The 21,870-nt window shown below is 35.5% G+C and overlaps 1 pseudogene; it reads left to right on the forward strand.

Annotated features, from left to right (window-relative positions):
• Nucleotides 1-21,870, forward strand: part of LOC141668426 (phenylacetaldehyde reductase-like) — a 166,351-nt pseudogene that overhangs the window by 138,236 nt on the left and 6,245 nt on the right.

Here is a 21,870-nt window from a genome sequence, read left to right on the forward strand (position 1 = left end):
TTGAATTTTCGCATGATATAGCGATGTTGTACGATAAGTATATATCGTGAAATGTTATTTCGCTTTAAGCGTAATGTATGATAGAAGACCGAGGGTCGGTCGGGATTTAAGATAAAACCCGGGAATCATTCCGGAGATATTATAGGATGGATATAAGTCCATAATAGTACATTTTAAAGGGACTCATCGTCCACTTACAAAACATTAAAACACCTCGAACTTTTAAAACGATTTCCCAATGAGCATATTCCCTCAACTATATTTTATTGATTCGGATATTAAATATTATATACGTATTCCTTTATTATAGGAGTAGTATACTTCAACGTTTATTTACTCAAACCCGACTAATCATTATAGATTATTAATTATGTAAACACAAACTAGTTGAGGAATACTATTTAAATAAATCTTTTAAAAGAATAACTCATTCGAGGTATGATGAATATCAATTATCATTTAATTATTTATAGACTATTATTTAATTATTGATTATTTATTTGAGAATTGTTATTGATTTAAAGATCATAGATCCTGATATACCTTCTGATTTAGAAGTATCATTCGAATAATTTCAGATCGTCGGTGAATATTATCCCGACTTATTATTATATTGAATATAGTTTCAAGAAGAAACTTCCCCCTTATTAATTAACTGTTGACAATGGTCAACTCACATCCCTAGTACTTCCTCCGAAATTCTCGGAAGTACGTATATACATATATATACATTTATATTCTAAAAAGATAAATTATCTCTATCAACAAGCAAAACGCTTGGGGAACTTCGATGTGGTTCAAGTTCCCGGGATGGATAGAATTCTGTTGAAGGACAATGGAGGGGTAGACTCTGGTACTACGTGTGCTGGATGGGCTACCAAAGGTACCGCAGGCGAAGGTACTTTGTGTACTCAGGAACTTGTGAAGTATGTGTATACCCGAAAATGGGACACGTAGCCCGAATTCGGCCAGGGTGATACCCGAGAGATGACGGTATTAGTCCTTTACTAGTAAAGAAGGTTACTTTCCGTAGGACGACTGATCATCGTATGTGGTGGCTCCTGTGAGATGTCCAAAAAATCTTCCAATTGGAATTGATATGCAATACAGTAACCCAAGCCTAGGTGCTGGGATTACTATTAAAGTATTCGCAGGTTATAAAAACCCCTTAAAAGAATTATTCTCATAAGAAGGTGTGGGACACCGAGAAATCTACTTTTACATAAAACATATATATAATATATGATGTTATTATACAGAAATTTTCATACTGTACATTATTATGCTGAGCATCTTAGCTCAAACTTGTTTTCTTAAATTGACACAACACAACAGTGAATCAAGATGCCTGCCATCAGAACCACAGCCATGAAATGGGTAGGAAATGGCCAGCTGTTCCGTAGATTGTTTGGTGCAGTACCTCAGGTAGTCGGAATAAGCTGGATTAGTTTTCAGTTGTTTATAGTTTGGCTTATTTATAAGTATGGTTTATGTAAAATAAGAAATAAGAAGCGTATATTCGGCCGGCGGATTAACCTTACTTAAAGGTCACCCCCGGTAAGACTAATTACATTTGGGTTGTAATAAAATTCTCTAGTAATAATGGTTCGTTTCCAAGACAATAACCTGTAGTGTGTGTGTGTTAAGTGTGGGGTCGTGAAGTGTGAGTATTTTCATATTGTAGTGTGAGTTTAGATAACGTGGCTTCCAAAACTCCTGACCCCGGGTTTTGGGTCGCCACAACTAGAAATCCTTTTCTTGTTCTTGTGTAACTATCTAGCGGATCAAAATCCCTAGAACTTAATCTCAAATTGCATTTAATATTTGATCCTTTTTATTACAAAAATAGAAAAAGTTCATGTCGAATTTATTCTAGATTTGGAATAATTTATTTGAGATTAATCCCTTGTAAACGATGTCATTGTTGTAACACCTTTCAAGTTTAATAATAGTTTTATTTAACTTGAATTTTGTTTCAACTTTTTTATTCCGCATTTTATTCGATTAAACGGTATTGTTTGTATTCAACCCCCTTCTACAAACATATTGAGACCTAACACTTCTAGCATTATAGCTTTTGCTTCTCAATACCCATTCTTTTCCAGTTCATAATCGTTACTATCTTCCGTACAGAATACTATTCTAGACATACGTTTACTCGCTAGAGTTTTATAACTTTTTAATAATTGCGTCAACCTTAGTATCACGAATGCGTTTCCATTCCGAATACCACTATACTTTACCACTCCTTTTTCAGCTGCTTCTATTTTCAAAAGTTTGATCAATCATATAGAAGTAGAGGAATTTATTGAGAGATCACTATGATCTTGAACACTTGTTCTATTGCTTAGTTAGTACAGAAGGTGGCCAACCTTTAGCACTTGACAAGCAATTAAACAACATGTGGTATCCTACTAGGCTTCTATCACACATATAGATAGTCATTCGGTAATACATCGCCTTCTAGAAGGGTTGTTCTTCTCAGTTTACACGAAAATGAAAAGAAGAGAAAATAAAGAATTTTAGAGAATTAAAATACTGCCATAAAATATCTGGCTTGGAATCTACCTCTGAACTATAGAGGTTTATCACAGAAGAACAAAAAATATATATATGTATATATCTCAACATCAAGTATTATAGCATCGCAATTCATGCTCCTGAATCTTTCACTATTCCGTCCATCATTCTATGGACCCATGCTCTTGCTCGAGCTTATAAACAATCACCGTTGAAACTCCCTCGACAGCGAAAATCGAATCTAGTATTTCATTCTAGACATCATCGTTACTAGAATTCTATGCTTGAACCGCAACCTTCCTCGTATAGTAATACTACTCTTTATCGATAAGAAGGAATAAATATATCATAGGTAAATGTTCGGCTTAGTTGGTCTATCAATAATAACTTATACATCACCGCGACCCAATTAGTGGTACTCAATTTCAACATCCATTCCAATACAACTCTCACGGTTGTAATTAATCGGCTCATTACTCGTAAAATCATTCTTGCATTACTATGGTCCACCGTTGACCTACTGTAGTCATTCGTTTTCCATGAAATCTTAATAGCTAACCATACGGAGTCCATACATATCGTATCGAATCCTTCTAAGGAGGTAACATAATCACCATTCTTGATTCATGAAGAACACTCCTGATCCTGACGTACATACATGACATGAAGCAGATAAAATTGCAGAAGAGTTTCAATGAAAGCAACGATAGCAAGCTAATACCATAGTTAACCATATGTCTTTATTAGGAAACATGAAACTCAAAGGTTCATTTAGTCCTCCCGTAACATGGTCCTGGCTTATCTCAAGATAGTACCTTCTAAGATGGATATCCTGCTCACGACATTTATATGAATTAAATCTTTACCAATCTACTATTACGGTTGAGTATCGTACAATCATCAGAAGAAATCTCAATCTTTCACCCCATAATACAACATTCACAGCTTTAACCATCATCACTGTATTCCACTGGCACAAGTGCCTATAATTGCTCTCTTACACTTAGAGTGTCGGCCACCTCATTGTCCTTTCCTATTAGTAATATTTCCTTACAATTAATGTCTTTTGAACGATCTCCAACTAAATTTTCTACCTCATTTCCAATCACTGCTTGTGTGAAAATGCTCTTCCTTAAGCTTTGGTGAGAAAGAAAAAAAATATCACCATTTTTTCATAAGTTATTGCCTCGCTCTTTAGAGGCTAACATTGTCACGACTGGCTCTCGATCATACTTAGGACGTCTCTTATCTTGGGTCCTTCTTATTTTCACCAATCTCAACCTTCATTGGGTCAATCTATACTTTCTTATGGTTCAACACGTGCCCCACCTGCCATTATTATAATTACGTCATATTTCCTTCATCAAAAAATTCTATTCTTGAGAACTTTGAATATTACTTTTCTCCTTGTAAAACATCTAAGGTTATCCTTAAATCCTTCATCAGGTACACCCTAGGCACAGGGCATATCAAGATACCATTTACTAATACTAGAATCATTGTCTACATACTTCTGAAAAAATTTCTCCACTGATCCTTAAAGGTTGTTGTTACCTTAATCCTTTCCAATTCATACTGTCAAAACTCATACTATCCCTATTAAGGGTGAAATGCCAACCTTTATGCATTCCCCTAGGATTCATTTTAAGTTACTGAGGTTCTATCCTTAATTCCCAGATAGACTTAAGCTTAGAGTGGGTCCGATAACCTAAGAACAACAACATAAGTCGGAATTAAACCCCGGTCGCTTAAGAAACTAGACTTTAACCAATTGAACCCTAACATTCGCTTATGGTCACTTCTACGCTTAACGAATCACATAAGTCATTCGAGTACCCTCGGCTCCACCATTTTTAATAAATTAACCATTAAGAATTTTAAGGCGATTCTTTTGCGAGTACCATACCAACTGCCTAATCTACTGTAAAATAATTGTTTCACACTCCAATTAGTCATTTAAGGGCCTTAACCAAGGTTTCAAAGTAAGGCGAGGGGTAATAGTTCGTTTGCGAAACGCCGTTACTTAAAACGGTCGTTTCTCCTAAACCGTACATCGGATTCAAGCGAACCACATATCAAACCGAATCTCGTAACATGAACTATCTAAAAATGGCAATGGTCAGAATCTTACAGTGATTTCATGGGTCCTAAAGTTAAGAACTAAAATAGTCTAAGGTAAATTGGGCATTATGACGGCTATGTTTACGCGATTACCAAAGTTTTAAACCATTCCAAACAATCACAATCTAACTCACAATCAACAATACAACCAACCCTCATCCAAACCTTACCACATCAGTCCCAACATCTCAAGATTTTCCAATTCATTCAACCCTAAACATGAACTACTAATTATACTTAAGTTTCATTAACTATAAACAAGATTCAATCATCCAAATCACTACAAACCCAACCAAACTTGAAACACACAAGCATCATGCTTTTCATATACTATAACAATCAAAACCACTCCTAAACATTCAAAGTAAAGCTTAGGGTTTGAATTTTTTATACCTTCTTGAAGCTTTTAATCAATGAAAGATCCTTAGAATGTCCATGGAATCCTTGATCTATGCTTAAGCTACCTTGACCTTACAAATAAAATCAAGAATCAAAAGTTTGTTCTTGAAAGTTACTATTCACCCTAAACTAAAATGATTTATTTGAACTAGCAAACCTTGGATTCAAGCACTCAAACTACTTGCTCTTCTTAATTATGAAATATAGGAGATATAGAGACTAACCTCTTGATTTATGATGGAGTGAAGCTTTAGTTTTGAAATTTTCCTTCTTGTTCAAAGAAGAAAAGTCGAGTCAATGAAGGAGAAGAAGAAGAAATAGCTTCTTGATTTGTGTTTTGATGATTTGTGCGGTGTTTAGCTTGGTTACATGGAATTTACCATGGTGAAAAATGTGTGGCTCACAATCAACCAACCAATCCTTCCCACTTGTCATGATTATGTCGTCAAGCTTAGGTCATCTTGTTACACTTGTCTTCTTCTTGTTGGTGTGATGACATCATCATCCACTAACCTCTTTGATTAACCCTTAATTACTTGGCTAATGACCGCTTATCTGTTATACGGTTCGCTTAACTTTCGTTCGCATTTATCGTTCGAGGGATCATATCCGGGATCTTATTACTTGGGTTCCCCTAAACCTTTCTCAATATTTTATATTCCTTTTATGATCCTCTCTTATAATCCTTGAATTTAAATCCTTTTAATCATGTTACCTTATACTCAATTCTTTCGGTATCTGGTGGATTTTCGGGAAAAATCAAAGTGTTCGAATTTAGATTCTGACGATCTTGACATACACTTATTTACATTATGGAATACTAATACGATCTTAGAATTTCCATAACAGTACTCCTATATAGTGTGATCTGATAATTTTCTTTAATCAGCATCATCAGCAAAAGTTACTATTCATTAGGGTTTCAAAAAGTCCAAAATTTTTGGGGTTATTACAGTCTCCCCTCCTTAAAAGGATTCCGTCCCGGAATCAGATAGAAAACAAATGGGGGTACTTTTCTAGCATTGTGCCTTCTAACTCTCAAGTCAATTTTCCCAAATTGTGGTTCTGCCACAAAACCCTGACTAGCACGATAACCTTTCTCCTAAGCACTTGTTCCTTTTCGATCTATAACCCTTCCTGGTTGCTCCATATAGGTTATGTTTGGTTGCATGCCTATGCGCTCATATGCCCCTATTTGTCCGGCATCCGTATTACACTTCCTTAACATTGATACGTGGAACACGTTATGAACTTGCTACAGGTTCGGAGGTAGGGCTAGCTCATATGCTAACTTCCCAATACGTCTTAATATATCCAAGGGTCCAACAATTCGTGGGCTTAGCTTTCCTTTCTTTCCGAACCTCATCCATCATTTCCAAGGGAATACCTATAACAGTATTGGGTCCTCTACTTCCTATTCTTTGTCCTTTCGTGTCAAATCAACATACTTCTTATGTCCATCTTGGGCTACTACCAGCCGTCCTCTGATTAGATCTATTATATCCTTGGTCCTTTGGACCACTGCTGGTCCGAGCATCTTGCGCTCTGCAACATCATTCTAACATAAGGGAGATCAGCATTGTGTTCCCTCAAGGATCTCATAAGGCGATATCTCGATACTGACGTACGATCTATTATCGTAAGAAAACTCAATCCGCGTTAAGTGATCATTCCAAATTCTTTCAAGTCTATTGCACAGACTCTCATCATAGCTTCTAGCATTATAGCTTTTGCTTCTCAATACCCATTCTTTTCCAGTTCATAACTGTTACTATCTTCTGTACAGAATACTATTCTAGGTATATGTTTACTCGCTAGAGTTTTATAACTTTTTAATAATTGCGTCAACCTTAGTATCACGAATGTGTTTCCATTCCGAATACCACCATACTTTACCACTCCTTTTTCAGCTGCTTCTATTTTCCAAAGTTTAATCAATCATATAGAAGTAGAGGAATTTATTGAGAGATCACTATGTTCTTGAACACTTGTTCTATTGCTTAGTTAGTACAGAAGGTGGCCAGCCTTTAGCACTTGACAAGCAATTAAACAACATGTGGTATCCTACTAGGCTTATATCACACACATAGATAGTCATTCGGCAATATATCCCCTTCTAGAAGGGTTGTTCTTCTCAGTTTACACGAAAATGAAAAGAAGAGAAAATAAAGAATTTAAGAGAATTAAAATACTGCCATAAAATATCTGGCTTGGAATCTACCTCTGAACTATAGAGGTTTATCACAGGAGAACAAAAAATATATATATATGTATATATCTCAACATCAAGTATTATAGCATCGCAATTCATGCTCCTGAATCTTTCACTATTCTGTCCATCATTCTATGGACCCATGATCTTGCTCGAGCTTATAAACAACCACCGTTGAAACTCCCTCGACAGCGAAAATCGAATCTAGGATTTCATTCTAGACATCATCGTTACTCGAATTCTATGCTTGAACCGCAACCTTCCTCGTATAGTAATACTACTCTTTATCGATAAGAAGGAATAAATATATCATAGGTAAATGTTCGGCTTAGTTGGTCTATCAATAATAACTTATACATCACCGTGACCCGATTAGTGGTACTCAATCTCAACATCCATTCCAATACAACTCTCACGGTTGTAATTAATCGGCTCATTACTCGCAGAATCATTCCTGCATTACTATGGTCCACCGTTGACCTACTGTAGTCATTCTTTTTCCATGAAATCTTAATAGCTAACCATACGGAGTCCATACATATCGTATCGAATCCTTCTAAGGAGGTAACATAATTACCATTCATGATTCATGAAGAACACTCATGATCCTGATGTACATACATGACATGAAGTAGATAAAATTGAAGAAGAGTTTCAATGAAAGCAACGATAGTAGGCTAATACCATAATTAACCATATGTCTTTATTAGGAAACATGAAGCTCAAAGGTTCATTTAGTCCTCCCGTAACATAGTCCTGGCTTATCTCAAGATAGTACCTTCTAAGATGGATATCCTGCTCACGACATTTACATGAATTAAATCTTTACCAATCTACTATTACGGTTGAGTATCGTACAATCATCAGAAGGAATGTCAATCTTTCACACCATAATACAACCTTCACAGCTTTAACCATCATCACTGTATTCCTCTGACACGAGCGCCTATAATTGCTCTCTTATACTTAGAGTGTCGGCCACCTCATTGACCTTTCCTATTAGTAATATTTCCTTACAATTAATGTCTTTTGAAGGATCTCCAACTAAATTTTCTACCTCATTTCCAATCACTGCTTGTGTGAAAATGCTCTTCCTTAAGCTTTGGTGAGAAAGAAAAAAAAATATCACCATTTTTCCATAAGTTATTGCCTCGCTCTTTAGAGGCTAACATTGTCACGACTGACTCTCGATCATACTTAGGACGTCTCTTATCTTGGGTCCTTCTTGTTTTCACCAATCTCAACTTTCATTGGGTCAATCTATACTTTCTTATGGTTCAACACGTGCCCCACCTGCCATTATTATAATTACGTCATATTTCCTTCATCAAAAATTTCTATTCATGAGAACTTTGAATATTACCTTTCTCCTTGTAAAACCTCTAAGGTTATCCTTAAATCCTTCATCAGGTACACCCTAGGCACAGGGTATATCAAGATACCATTTACTAATACCAGAATCATTGTCTACATACTTCTGAAAAAAAATCTCCACTGATCCTTAAAGGTTGTTGTTACCTTAATCCTTTCCAATTCATACTGTCAAAACTCATACTATCCCTATTAAGGGTGAAATGCCAACCTTTATGCATTCCCCTAGGATTCATTTTAAGTTACCGAGGTTCTATCCTTAATTCCACCTTTAAAAAGGTACATGCATCCTTACATGGATAAATAAAGTCATATATCCCTGATAAGGGTATCTTATTCAATCATTTCCAACTCGATAGTCTATACCAAATTTCACAATAGCATCCTTATTCAAGTTGAGGTCAATCCATATGGCCTCCAAAAGATAAAAAATGGTTATCCGCTTTTCTTTCCTGATTTGGTAATGATCACCTGGATGTTCTGGAAGATATTGGTCATGTTCAACGTGAACTTCTTCTTAATAAATCCTTATTTACTTTTGTTGTTTATCTCAACAGTCATCTCAATGTTGGGATATCTTTCATACCTGGCGTCTCCCTTTCTGGGTATCATGCTCCCGGTCTTACACTTCACTTTCTTGAAGGTCACTTCCTTCATCCAATTTTCCTAATTTCTTACTTTCTTGTCTCCTCAATCTATCCACGTCTCCTTGTTTATCCTTCGAACTATCTCAAGGTTTCCTCGAATCCTCCCAACTTAAAGGGGATAAAATATATGTATCTCTCATGCCTTCATCCATCAGCTTTAACTCATGGTGAATCACTCTCATCCTGACGATTACATACTTTTCTATTTCTATTACTACGAGTCTTTAGGGTTTTCTCATATCTAACTCCCTTATCATTCCTCCAACTCTATTGCCTTTATATTCCTTTCCATTTCAGTTTCTTTTTATCTACCTCTCTCTTGTAATCATTTCACGAACCCACTAATCATTGACTTCAAACATCACGTCGTTCTGGGATTCTAGTCCTCAGAACAAATCTTGACAACTTTTACAATCTTAGATTCATAATTTATCATACTCGTCCGCCTTTATTTCGGCTCTGAAGCTTCTACACTATCTCCATAACCTTGGGAAGTACTTTCCCGAAACAATTGACTGAACTTTAATCAGTTTATTATAACCTCTAGCTCCGTGCCTTTCTTGGTCTTTCACCAGCGGGTGGCCTCTCTCTTAGGAAGGTAAGTGACAAAAACAGTCTTTTGCGCTTCGTCAATCATTTAGAATCTCAAATGATTCCTATATTTCCTTTAGCCAGGCTCTTGCCTCGACTGGGTCAGCTTGTTACTTGGAACTCTGAGAGCTTAGCGACTTAAAGGTCCTGAAAAATTTCTCACTGCATTGTTTCCTCAGGGTGGTGGTTGGGGATAATAGTCTAAGTTCTGTCTAGAAAGGTCCATGAATTGTCACATAGGAGTACCGTCTCGGGTCTCCTTTCCTTACTCGACTTCTGTTTCCTTAGTCTGAACGTTCCCTCCTCCTCCCCATAATCGGGGTCATCCTTTAAATCCTTATTTTCCACTTCATTATGTTATGGGTTCCCTCTATCTTGATGGTGACCTCCCTGACTATCACGTTCAGGGTTTGCTCTAAATCTTATTCCTCAAACTAGTTTTCATCTAAGATCTCATTTTTAAGCTCTTGAAAATTTGGAACCCAAATTCTGTAGGAACACCTCATTATTCCCTTATCATCTTTCTCGGTATTAATCTCTTCTCCAGTCATTGGCTCTCTGCCTTCATTCATCAATTTTTCTTGGCACAATATGATCTTTTTCAATAATTCGAGATGTATTACAATCTCAAATAGCTTTTCGATACCGGCTCCGGTTACCTTCACTTCTATTTCCATTTTCTCAAAATCTTTTATCTACTCTTCCGAGGACATTATCATCTTGAGTCTTTCCTTTCTACTAAGGGCTTTAGCCCCCATATTGGCTTTCCATGGATGATAAAGAATCTCATAATCGTAATCCTTGATTAGCTCTAACCACCTCCTATGGCGTATGTTGAGCTCTTTCTGCGTGGGAATGTACTAGAACTCTTATGGTTTATGTAAATCTCGCACTTCTCTCCATACAAGTAGTGCCTCCAATCTTTAGGGAAAAACTATTGCCACGAGCCCAAGCTCATGGGTGGGGATATCGAATTTAATATTCCCTTAATTGTCTTGACGCGTACGCGATTACCTTGTTGTGTTGTATAAGAAGCACCCTAATTCCTTATGCGAAACGTCACTACACATCACAAAATCTCTTTTTCATCCGACAACGCCATCATAGGGGACGTCACCAACCTTTGCTTCAGTTCTTAAAAGATGCTCTCGCATTTCTCTGTCCATTCGAACTTCTCAGTCTTACGAGTAAGTCGCGTTAAAGGGGCTACTACCTTTACAAACTTGAACGAACCTCCGATAGTGACCGGCCAATCCTACCTCTGGTAGTCGCCCTAACCATGGTCATCAATTCCTCAGTGGTCCTTTATTCATTCTTATATATTTGAATTCAAGAATGAGCATTATTCGGTCCCTCGTTAGGACAACCTCCACGGTAACAATCTTTTCTAGGACAACCTCCTCAACGGCTAAATTCTCAATATGAGCATTATTCGGTCCCTCGTTAGGACGCTCTATTGGATCCACAATCTGATCTCCTAATAAGTAATAAAACATCATCGCGCTGTTGCTGCTCAACCTCAGGGTTCAGAGTCCCCCTACCATATACGACAACGAACTACACTTTTATCACGATATTTATAAGGGTTCTCACAAGGGTTTTAACTGTCAGTACTACGTTAGGTAGCCCGACTATGAACTTGGAAAGAGTTCTTATTATCTTAGTGAACTTATTATCTTAACGTCGCATCATCTCTGAGGTTTATAACGCTTAGCTCTGATACCATTTCTGTAACATCCCCAAATCCGGGGTCGGGTATCCGGGTTGTCACGAGTTCCATTTCCCTTATTAACACTCAATCTTTATAAACAACCAACTACTGCGTACTGTGACCCCACAATATACACACACACCACAAGTTATAGTCTCAGAGATGAATACCAAAAATAACACAAGTCGTTTTATTCCACAATTATAAACCATTACACCTTAAAAGGGTTTTTGAATAATTTACATATTTCTTGCCATTATTACAATTCATAATATACATAAGTCTGGTACATCAAAAGTTGAAAGCCTGGCCTATTGGTAGTTCCTACCTCAGCTACATCGTCATCAACGCCTACAGGAAAGTGCGGAACGTTTCCTATCCGCTTGCGAATTGGGAGTTTAGTCCTGTTCATTTTGTCTATCTATTGTTATGTGATGAAAGAAGAAAGCAAGGGTGAGCAACAAGCCCGCCAAAATAATATGTATAATGATTAATAATATATGAGCATTCTCATCATAATACTCATGAAAGTCTTGGTCAAGCAGATATGAACCAAGTTTGATATCTCAACGCGACCAAGTCGCAAAATATTCAGTATATATGTATATATACTTTTCAAAATCTTGGAAGTCCTCTTCCATGCATAATATACACAGAGTTCTAGTTTATAACTGTATAAAAATATCGTTGCAGGGTCATCTCATATATCTAACCTTGTCTCAACATTTTTGTGAAAATCTTTGTCATGCATGAGATAATTATTAACAAGATATAAGTTGAAAAGATGAAGTTACAAGATACTCCAATATACTTATATCTTTTCCGAATACTACTTGAACTACCACCGTTCAAGGTATAATCAGTTTCAAAAGTTCATCACATAGATGAGACTACAAGAAAAGACTTGAATAGATTCAATCTTTGAAATATCATTATAAATAATGAAGTTACGAGATACTTCATTAAGTCCCGATATATATATACACCTATATATATACATTTCATACACTCCTTGAAAACCTCTGTTATGAAAATTATAAACAGAGTTGCAATATCCAATGAATTTGGAAACAAGAAAACCTTGGCATAAACCTGATATCTTGCTGATCAGGCAAAGATACCAATAAGTAACCTTTTATACTAGTAGATGGAAGAATTCCCCACTGGTCATCACCCTGGCCGCATTAGGACCTTATGTTGGACTGCCACTCAGCCACTTACGCATTTGATGGACTCCCACTGAGCCACTTACACCTTCATGGACGCCCACTGAGCCCATGTTGCTTATGCCGACTCAAATAGATGGACTTACTTCCCGAACTTTGGGCAAGTAATCAAAATATTTTCTCAAAATAGCAACCTCGTTGCGAATATAAAATACACCACAGAGCCGGATCCCTCAGATTTTTAAGCAAGTATTTAAATCCCCTTCGAAAGGAAGATCTTAAATTTGAAAACGAGTTTTGGGATCCGCTCTAACTTTTAAAATCATTTTGAAGACTCGAAAACATTTTAAAGAATGTTTAGAGTAATGCTGATTTAATAAAATAAATCAGTCCCAATATATTAGAAAATATCTGAATATTATTACTTAAATAATATTCCCATAAAGGATAATCTTTATAAAAATAATTGAAGTAACAGTTTTACAACTCATACTTGAAATGAATAATAAATAACCAAAGATATACTTATATGAAAGCACGATCTTTATTTGAATAATCGAAAATAAGTTTGATTATCGAAACATTATTCTTTAATAAAATAAAGAATATTATTTAATAAAATAAGCGGAGTCATAAGTCCTCGAATGAATATTCAAAATAATATTCATTAAATAAAGTAAGCGGAGTCATAAGTCCTCGAATGAATATTAAAAATAATATACATTAAATAAAATAAAGTTATCGAATAAACCCTATTCGATTAATAGTTTTGAAAACTATATCAATATATATATATATAAATACATATATATTATACTCGGGAACATCGACTCCCGGTTTAGAAAATGTTCACCTTTGGGTCCCCTATACTAAGGGTATACGCAACTACTGCTTATCTCTAGCATAGGTATTATGCAACTTATAAGCATTTCAATCAACAATTAGATATCAAGATTACGAAACAGTCATGCATATATACCATATCAGTAAGCTCCAATATATCACAAACTTTACTAATAACAATCATGCACTTATCACAAGATAATGCATATACATATATTTACATCACAACAACAGTATAACGGGTAGAAAACTTGCATGAGTGTTCCCGGATAGACTTAAGCTTAGAGTGGGTCCGATAACCTATGAACAACAACATTAGTCGGAATTAAACTCCGGTCGCTTAAGAAACTAGACTTTAACCAATTGAACCATAACGTTCGATTATGGTCAATTCTACGCTTAACGAATCACATAAGTCGTTCGAGTACCCTACCAACTGCCTAATCCACTTTACATAATTGTTTCACTCTCCAATTAGTCATTTAAGGGCCTTAACCAAGGTTTCAAAGTAAGGCGAGGGGTAATGGTTCGTTCACGAAACACCGTTACTTAAAACGGTCGTTTCTCCTAAACCGTACATCGGATTCAAGCGAACCACATATCAAAACGAAGCTCGTAACATGAACTATCTAAACTTGGCAATGGTCAGAATCTTACAGTGAGTTCACGGGTCATGAAGTTAAGAACTAAAACAGTCTAAGGTAAATCGGGCATTACGATGGCTATGTTTACGCGATTACCAAAGTTTTAAACCATTCCAAACAACCACAATCCAACTCACAATCAACAATACAACCAACCCTCATCCAAACCTTAACACATTAGTCCCAACATCTCAAGATTTTCCAATTCATTCAACCCTAAACATGAACTACTAACTTTACTTAAGTTTCATTAACTATAAACAAGATTGAATCATCCAAATCACTACAAACCCAACCAAACTTGAAACACACAAGCATCATGATTCTCATATACTATAACAATCAAAACCACTCCTAAACATTCAAAGTAAAGCTTAGGGTTTGAAGTTTTTTATACCTTCTTGAAGCTTTTAATCAATGAAAGATCCTTGGAATGTCCATGGAAGCCTTGATCTATGCTTAAGCTACCTTGACCTTACAAATAAAATCAAGAATCAAAAGTTTGTTCTTGAAAGTTACTATTCCCCCTAAACTAAAATGATTTATTTGAGCTAGAAAACCTTGGATTCAAGCACTCAAATTACGTGCTCTTCTTAGTTATAAATATAGGAGCAATAGAGACTAACCTCTTGATTTATGATGGAGTGAAGCTTGAGTTTTGAAATTTTCCTTCTTGTTCAAAGAAGAAAAGCCGAGGAAATGAAGGAGAAGAAGATGAAATAGCTTCTTGATTTGTGTTTTGATGATTTTTGTGGTGTTTAGCTTGGTTACATGGAATTTACCATGGTAAAAAATGTGTGGCTCACAATCAACCAACCAATCCTTCCCACTTGTCATGCTTATGTCATCAAGCTTAGGTCATCTTGTTACACTTGTCTTCTTCTTGTTGGTGTGATGACATCATCATCCACTAACCTCTTTGATTAACCCTTAATTACTTGGCTAATGACCGCTTATCTGTTATACGGTTCGCTTAACTTTCGTTCGCGTTTATCGTTCGAGGGATCATTCGTTCGAGGGATCATATCCGGGATCTTATTACTTGGGTTCCCCTAAACCTTTATCAATATTTTATATTCCTTTTATGATCCTCTCTTATAATCCTTGAATTTAAATTCTTTTAATCATGTTACCTTATACTCAATTCTTTCGGTATCTGGTGGATTTTCGGGAAAAATCAAAGTGTTCGAATTTGGATTCTGACGATCTTTACATACACTTATTTACTTTATGGAATACTAATACGATCTTAGAATTTCCATAACAGTACTCCTATATAGTGTGGTCTGATAATTTTCCTTAATCAGCATCATCAACAAAAGTTACTATTCATCAGGGTTTCAAAAAGTCCAAAATTTTTGGGGTTATTACAGTTATTCTCAACTAGTCTGTCACATTGACACTGTTTTCTTGACCTCTAATATCAAATTGCTTGATGTCCTATATGTTCCAGAATTTAAACATACCCTATTATTAGTTGGCAAGTTTTTGAATCATAACAATTTACTTGCTAAATTTGATAAAGATTGTTGTACTTTTCATGACCTTTTGACTGATTCTATCCAAGCAACTGGATTCAAAATAAATGGCCTTTACAGGATCACTTATTCTTCAATTTCTTCCTATAATTTGTCTTTCTACAGTTGTTTGAATTCTCATGTTGTTTCTAGTAGTTTGGATGGAATTCATGCTAGATTTGGACATGCTTTTTTGGGGAAATTTAAATGTTTTCCTGCTTCTGTATCTTGTTCTAAAACTCATGATTTATTTTGTAAATCATGTATTCTTTTTAAACATCATAAACTTTCTTATCAAGAATCTATTTCTATAGCTCCTTCTCCTTTTCATTTGTTACATATTGATTTATGGGTCCTTATTATACCCCTAGTATTTCTGGTGGTAGATACTTTCTTACCATTTTAGATGATTTTATAAGAGTTACATGGACACAATTGCTACATACTAAAGATCTAGTGTTTAGTATTGTTCAAGGATTTTTAGATTACATCGCTAATCATTTCAATCATACTGTAAAGTTCATCAGATCTAATAATGGTAATGAAATTGTTCTAGCATTCTTTTTTTGTCAAAATGCATAGTTCATCAGAGAAGTATTCATGGTAATCCTCAACAGAATGGCAGGGTTGAAAGGAAACATAGACACTTGTTAGATAGGGCAATTATAATTCATGCTAATTTTCCATTTAAGTTTTGGGGTGATTGAATTCTAGCTGCTACATACTTGATTAACCTTATGCCTAGTTCTGTTCTAAATTGGAAGATCCCTTATCAATTACTAATGAATAAGCCTGCTTCTTATGATAATTTGAGAATCATTGGTTATCTTTGTTTTGTTGTAATTCACTCTTCTGATAAATTGGCTCCTAGTGCCAGAAAATTCATTCTTCTTGGATATCTTTGTGCTAAAAAAGGTTATAGGTTACATGATCTTGAATCTCATCATATTTTTTTGAGCAAATATGTTATTTTTTAAGAAAAATTGTTTTTCTTTTAGAGTATTTTCTATTCCAAAATCGTCATCCTCTACTGTTCCTTTAGTTCATCCAGTCTTATTAGAGATGATTTACTGACATCTCTATCTTCTGATTCTCCTGATTCTGGTTCACATACTGATGTTCTTGATTCTTCTTCCACAATTCATGAGGTTGCTATCTCTCTTGTCACTTCTGAATTAGTTCCAATAATAAGATCTCCTAGAATTTCTCAGGTTCCCCAGAAATTTGATCAGATTGTAGTCCCAACAGTTCCTAAAACTTTTGTCAATACTTTTCATGTGTTTAATACTTTCACTCAACAAACTCTTTCTCATCTTAATCTACAATATCTTCACAACCTTAATGTTGTTCTTAATACCAATGAACCTTGTTCTTATAATGAGGCCAAAGATGACCCTAGATGGGTTGCTGCTTTGCAGAAAGATCTTGATGCCAACAATACCTGGACTTTAACTACTCTTCCTCCTAATGCTCATCTCATTGGTTCTAAATAGGTTTTTAAGACAAAGTTTAACCCAAATGGTTCAGTTAAAAGATGTAAGAAAAGACTAGTTGCTAGAGGTGATAAACTGATTAAAAGAAGGGAATTTAAACTTACATTTAGTCCTGTTGCAAAACTTACTACTGTGAGGTGTCCGATTGCTTTAGCTGCAACACATGACTGGCATCTCCAACAATTGGATATTATTAATGCATTTCTTCGTGGTTTTATTGATGAGGATATCTATATGTCTCCCCCTCCAGGTTATACCAAAGCTGCCCCTGGTCTTGTATGTAAACTCAAAAGATCTATCTATGGTTTAAGACATGCTTTTAGATAATGGAATTATGAGTTGTCCAAGTTCTTGATCTCAATGAAATATGTTCAGTCTACATAAGATTATTCTTTATTTGTCAAATATTTTGATGGATCTTTTACTGCAATTGTTTGCTATGTTGATGACTTGCTGTTGACTGCGAATAATTTTGCTGAAATTTTTTTAATTAAATTTGAGCTACATAAGGCTTTTACCATTAAAGATCTTGGTAATCTCAAATATTTTCTTGCCATTGAGGTTACTAGAGATACTTCTGGTATTAGATTAAATCAGAGAAAGTACATTTTGGATCTTCTTACTGATACTCACATTGATAATTGTAAGTCTGCTTCTTTTCCCATGGCCAAGGGTCTTTAGTTAAGCCTTGATGATACACCAAAATTGTCTGATCCTAAAGTATACAGACGCGTTTTTAGGAAACTCTTATATCTGAATCTCACAAGACCTGATATCTCTTATTCTGTTCAACAACTTTATCAGTTTCTTTTAGCTCCTGCTTAGAGTCATGTTGATGCTGATTTTCATGACCTGAAATACTTAAAGGGTGCCTTGAATGTTGGACTGTTTTATAAGTCTAAAATTTTGTTGGAAATTATCTACTTATTCTGATGCTGATTGAGGTACTTGTCCCTTCTCAGCCAGATCTCTTTCTGGTTATACTATTTTTCTGGGTTCTTCTTTCATTTTTTGGAAAACCAAGAAATAAAAGACTGTTTCTAAGAGCACTGTTGAGGCTGAATATCGAAGTACGAGCTATACTACCAGTTATTTGGTTAGAAGGGCTTTTAAAGGATCTCCATATTCAAGTTCCTACACCAATTAATGTATACTGTGAGAATACTGCCGCCAAACACATAGCAGACCATCAAGTTTTTCGGGAACGCACCAAATATTTGAAGATAGATTTTCATTTTATTCGGTATTATGTAACTTCTCGCTTCCTCAAAATTTTTCATATTCGCACTTTTTTACAACTTGGTGATTTATTGACAAAGCCACTTCCTGATACTCAAATAAAGAGTTATGTCCCAAGCTGGGTCTGCAGTTTGATCCTCCTTGACATCCAGCTGGAGGGGTGGGGGTATTAAACTATATAGTCATTTTAAATATTCATTTCTATTTGTAGTAGTTTAGGCGGGAAAGTTAGTTGGCTAATGTGTTTAGTATATAAACCAAAACTGTACAGCTATGTAAGACATAATTTCATTTTTACATTTCTTCAGATCAATACAATACATACTTAAATAATTTGTAAGAAATCTTCTTCTTTTTGCTCTAAATTCATGGCTCCCGATTAGGATACTTCTTTGTTTAACCTAGTTTTCATGCTTTTGACACTACATACTCCTTCGCTTCTATTAGATTTTTCATCAGTCACCTCGGTCCATTAATTTTGCTTCTAATTTCAGTGACCTTTGTAAATAATTTCAAATTCTCTCGTTGAGAAAGATAAAGAGGGTGTCAGTTGGGAGTCAGTGTACCCCATCCTTAGAAATGTGTCATGTATTAAAATGTCCACGGAAGCTCCATTGTCAACGAGGACCTTTTTGACAGGACAATTCCCAATTATCAAAGTGATAACTAGGGGATCATCCTGAGGGAATTTCAAACTGTCAAGGTCGGGGTCGCCAAACTCAAGTGTCATCTCAGCTTTGGCACGCTTGGTGTATCTCCAACTATATTCATCACCTCCCTGGCAAAAGCCTTACGAGAGTTCTTTGTTGTCCCTACGGCCGTTGGCCCTACGGAGATCATGTTGATCACTGGCCCTCTGGGCTGCGGGTTTCGACCTCTGTTGTTACCCCCTTGGTCGTCAGCTCTTTTGGGGCATCCTCCATCATCGCCTTTGATGAACCTTCCACATTTTCCTCGTCGGATGAGATATTTAATCTCATCATTGAGCTGTCTACAGTCATTTGTGTCATGACCAACGTCCTTATGGAACCTACAAAACCGATTTTTGTCTCTCTTCTCGGGGTCTTTCCTTGGTGGTTTCGGCCATCTGGAGTCTTGTTGACCTTGATTTATTTTTATAAATATCTTGTTTTCAGGGTATGCTAGCACAGTTATATAGACTATAAACAGTAAAGAATACATTAATCTCACAATAATGAACTCTGTTGTGTATGATGATAGTATTTCGGTCCGTCGGACTTAATAATAGCTCATTCAATCCTAGATTAACAGCAATTTAATAAAAATTGAATATTGTTTTGTGACCATCTACCATCTAACCAATATCCGGCCACCTTTTCATATTTGACATGCTTGTTAATAATAAAGAGAGAACATATGTGGTGTTTGTAGTATCTTGACAGCTTAGCGTACTTGTTCAAGTTTATTTTTTTTATCTAAGTATGATCCTGGGCTTTTAAACTAATTTTAGAATAGCACGTGAATTTGGTTCAAATAATAGTATTTAAGTATATGCTTGTCTTAAGGCACATGGTAATAACTGTACTATACACCCTAATACTTGCCAAAATAATGTTGTCAAAAATAAAGGTGCCACACCTTACAGTTGCCGTACCCGGGAAGCATTAAATCATTTTATACATTTAAGAAGAGAAAAAAGTATAGATTATGATCATAATAATTTTCAGGTGACTCAAAGAAAACCAAACACTTGCTTTCACTTGATAGAGCTGTGGATAGAATTTATTTGTATAAAGCAAATCTCTTGGAAGAAGGTTCTTATGATGCTGTGGTTGATGGTTGTGAGGGTGTTTTCCATACGGCGTCTCCATTCACCTATGCGGTCAATGATCCACGGGTTATCTTTATAAACAGCTCAGAATGAATATGTGTGCGTACATGTGTGTATAGTGTTATATATGTATTTTTATAAACCTGGACTCAGAATTGAGTGATCAAGTCTGCAAGTTTAGTAGTAATTAAATTTATTATGTGGAAATTGCGCACAAAGTTTATTTAGACTATTCTCTATAAGTTTTCTAGTCCTAGAATTATAAATGTGATTTTTGTTAAAATATTTGAATAAATATAAAGTGATTGTCAAAGCGTATCGAGGAAGTCTCTCAAATCTTACCGAGGAAGACTTGTAAAGCTTATCGAGGAAGACTTTTAAAGCTTATCGAGGAAGTTTTGTAATACTTAATGAAGAAGATTTGAATAGATTACTTAGTAAGCCTTGTAAACCAACTACTATAAATAGCTCATTTAGCTAATGAAATAAAATACAACTTTCTCTCCATCTTCTATTCTCCTATACTTCCTCTACATTAAACATAACTAATATTTGCAGTCAAGGTTTATAACACGTTATCAGCACGAGTCTCTGCTAACTGAAGCTTTATTCTTGAAAGAGCTACGACTTATTCTGATCCACGAGTCCCTATCAACTAAAACTATTTCATAAAAGAGGTACATTTTCTTTTCCTCATTTTATTCTAAATATTATTACATATTTATGTTACTGGTTGAAATCTATAAAGATGGCTATGCCATCAAATAATACTATAAAGATGGCTCTACCGTCAAGTAATACTACTATAAAGATGGCGCTGCCGTCAAGTAATACTACTATAAAGATGGAGCTGCCGTCAAGTAATAATCAAAAGTTTTCTGGCCGGCTATGCCGTCGTAACTTTTGTATAAAGTTATTATTTCAACTTGCCTGTTTAAATATTATGTGACATATTATATCTTATTTAAAATCTATTCAGAATGGCGAATCTTGCAAAATTAGAGTTTGTTGCCCTGGATGTTTCGGGGAATAATTATTTGTCATGGATCCTTGATGCGGAATTATACCTTAGTTCTAATGGCCTAAAAGATACTATTGACCCGGAAAAAATCCCAACTGCTGAACAAAATGCAAAAGCGATTATCTTTCTTAGGCATCACATCCACGAAGATCTAAAATCTGAATACCTCACTATCAAAAATCCACTCACCCTTTAGAATAATCTCAAAGATAGATTTGATCTCCAGAAACTTGTTCACTTGCCATCTGCCCGATATGACTGGATTAATTTGAGGTTACAAGATTTCAAATCTGTAGCTGAATATAATTCTGCTCTTTTCAAGATAAGCTCAAAATTAATTTTATGTTGTGAAAATATTACTGAAGCTGAAATGATTGAAAAAACCTTCTTAACCTTTCACCCCAACACTATGATCATGGCTCAACAATATAGGGAGCGTAATTTTCAGAAATATGGCGAGCTGATATCTCTCCTTCTTGTGGCTGAAAAGAATAATGAGTTGCTACTGAAAAATCATCAGATAGGTCCCACAGGCTCTGCCCAGTTACCTGAAGTACATAACACGTCATTCCTGAAGAATGAA

Source organism: Apium graveolens, chromosome 1 (genome assembly GCF_009905375.1).
Source record: "Apium graveolens cultivar Ventura chromosome 1, ASM990537v1, whole genome shotgun sequence".
NCBI classification, from domain to species: Eukaryota; Viridiplantae; Streptophyta; class Magnoliopsida; order Apiales; family Apiaceae; genus Apium; species Apium graveolens.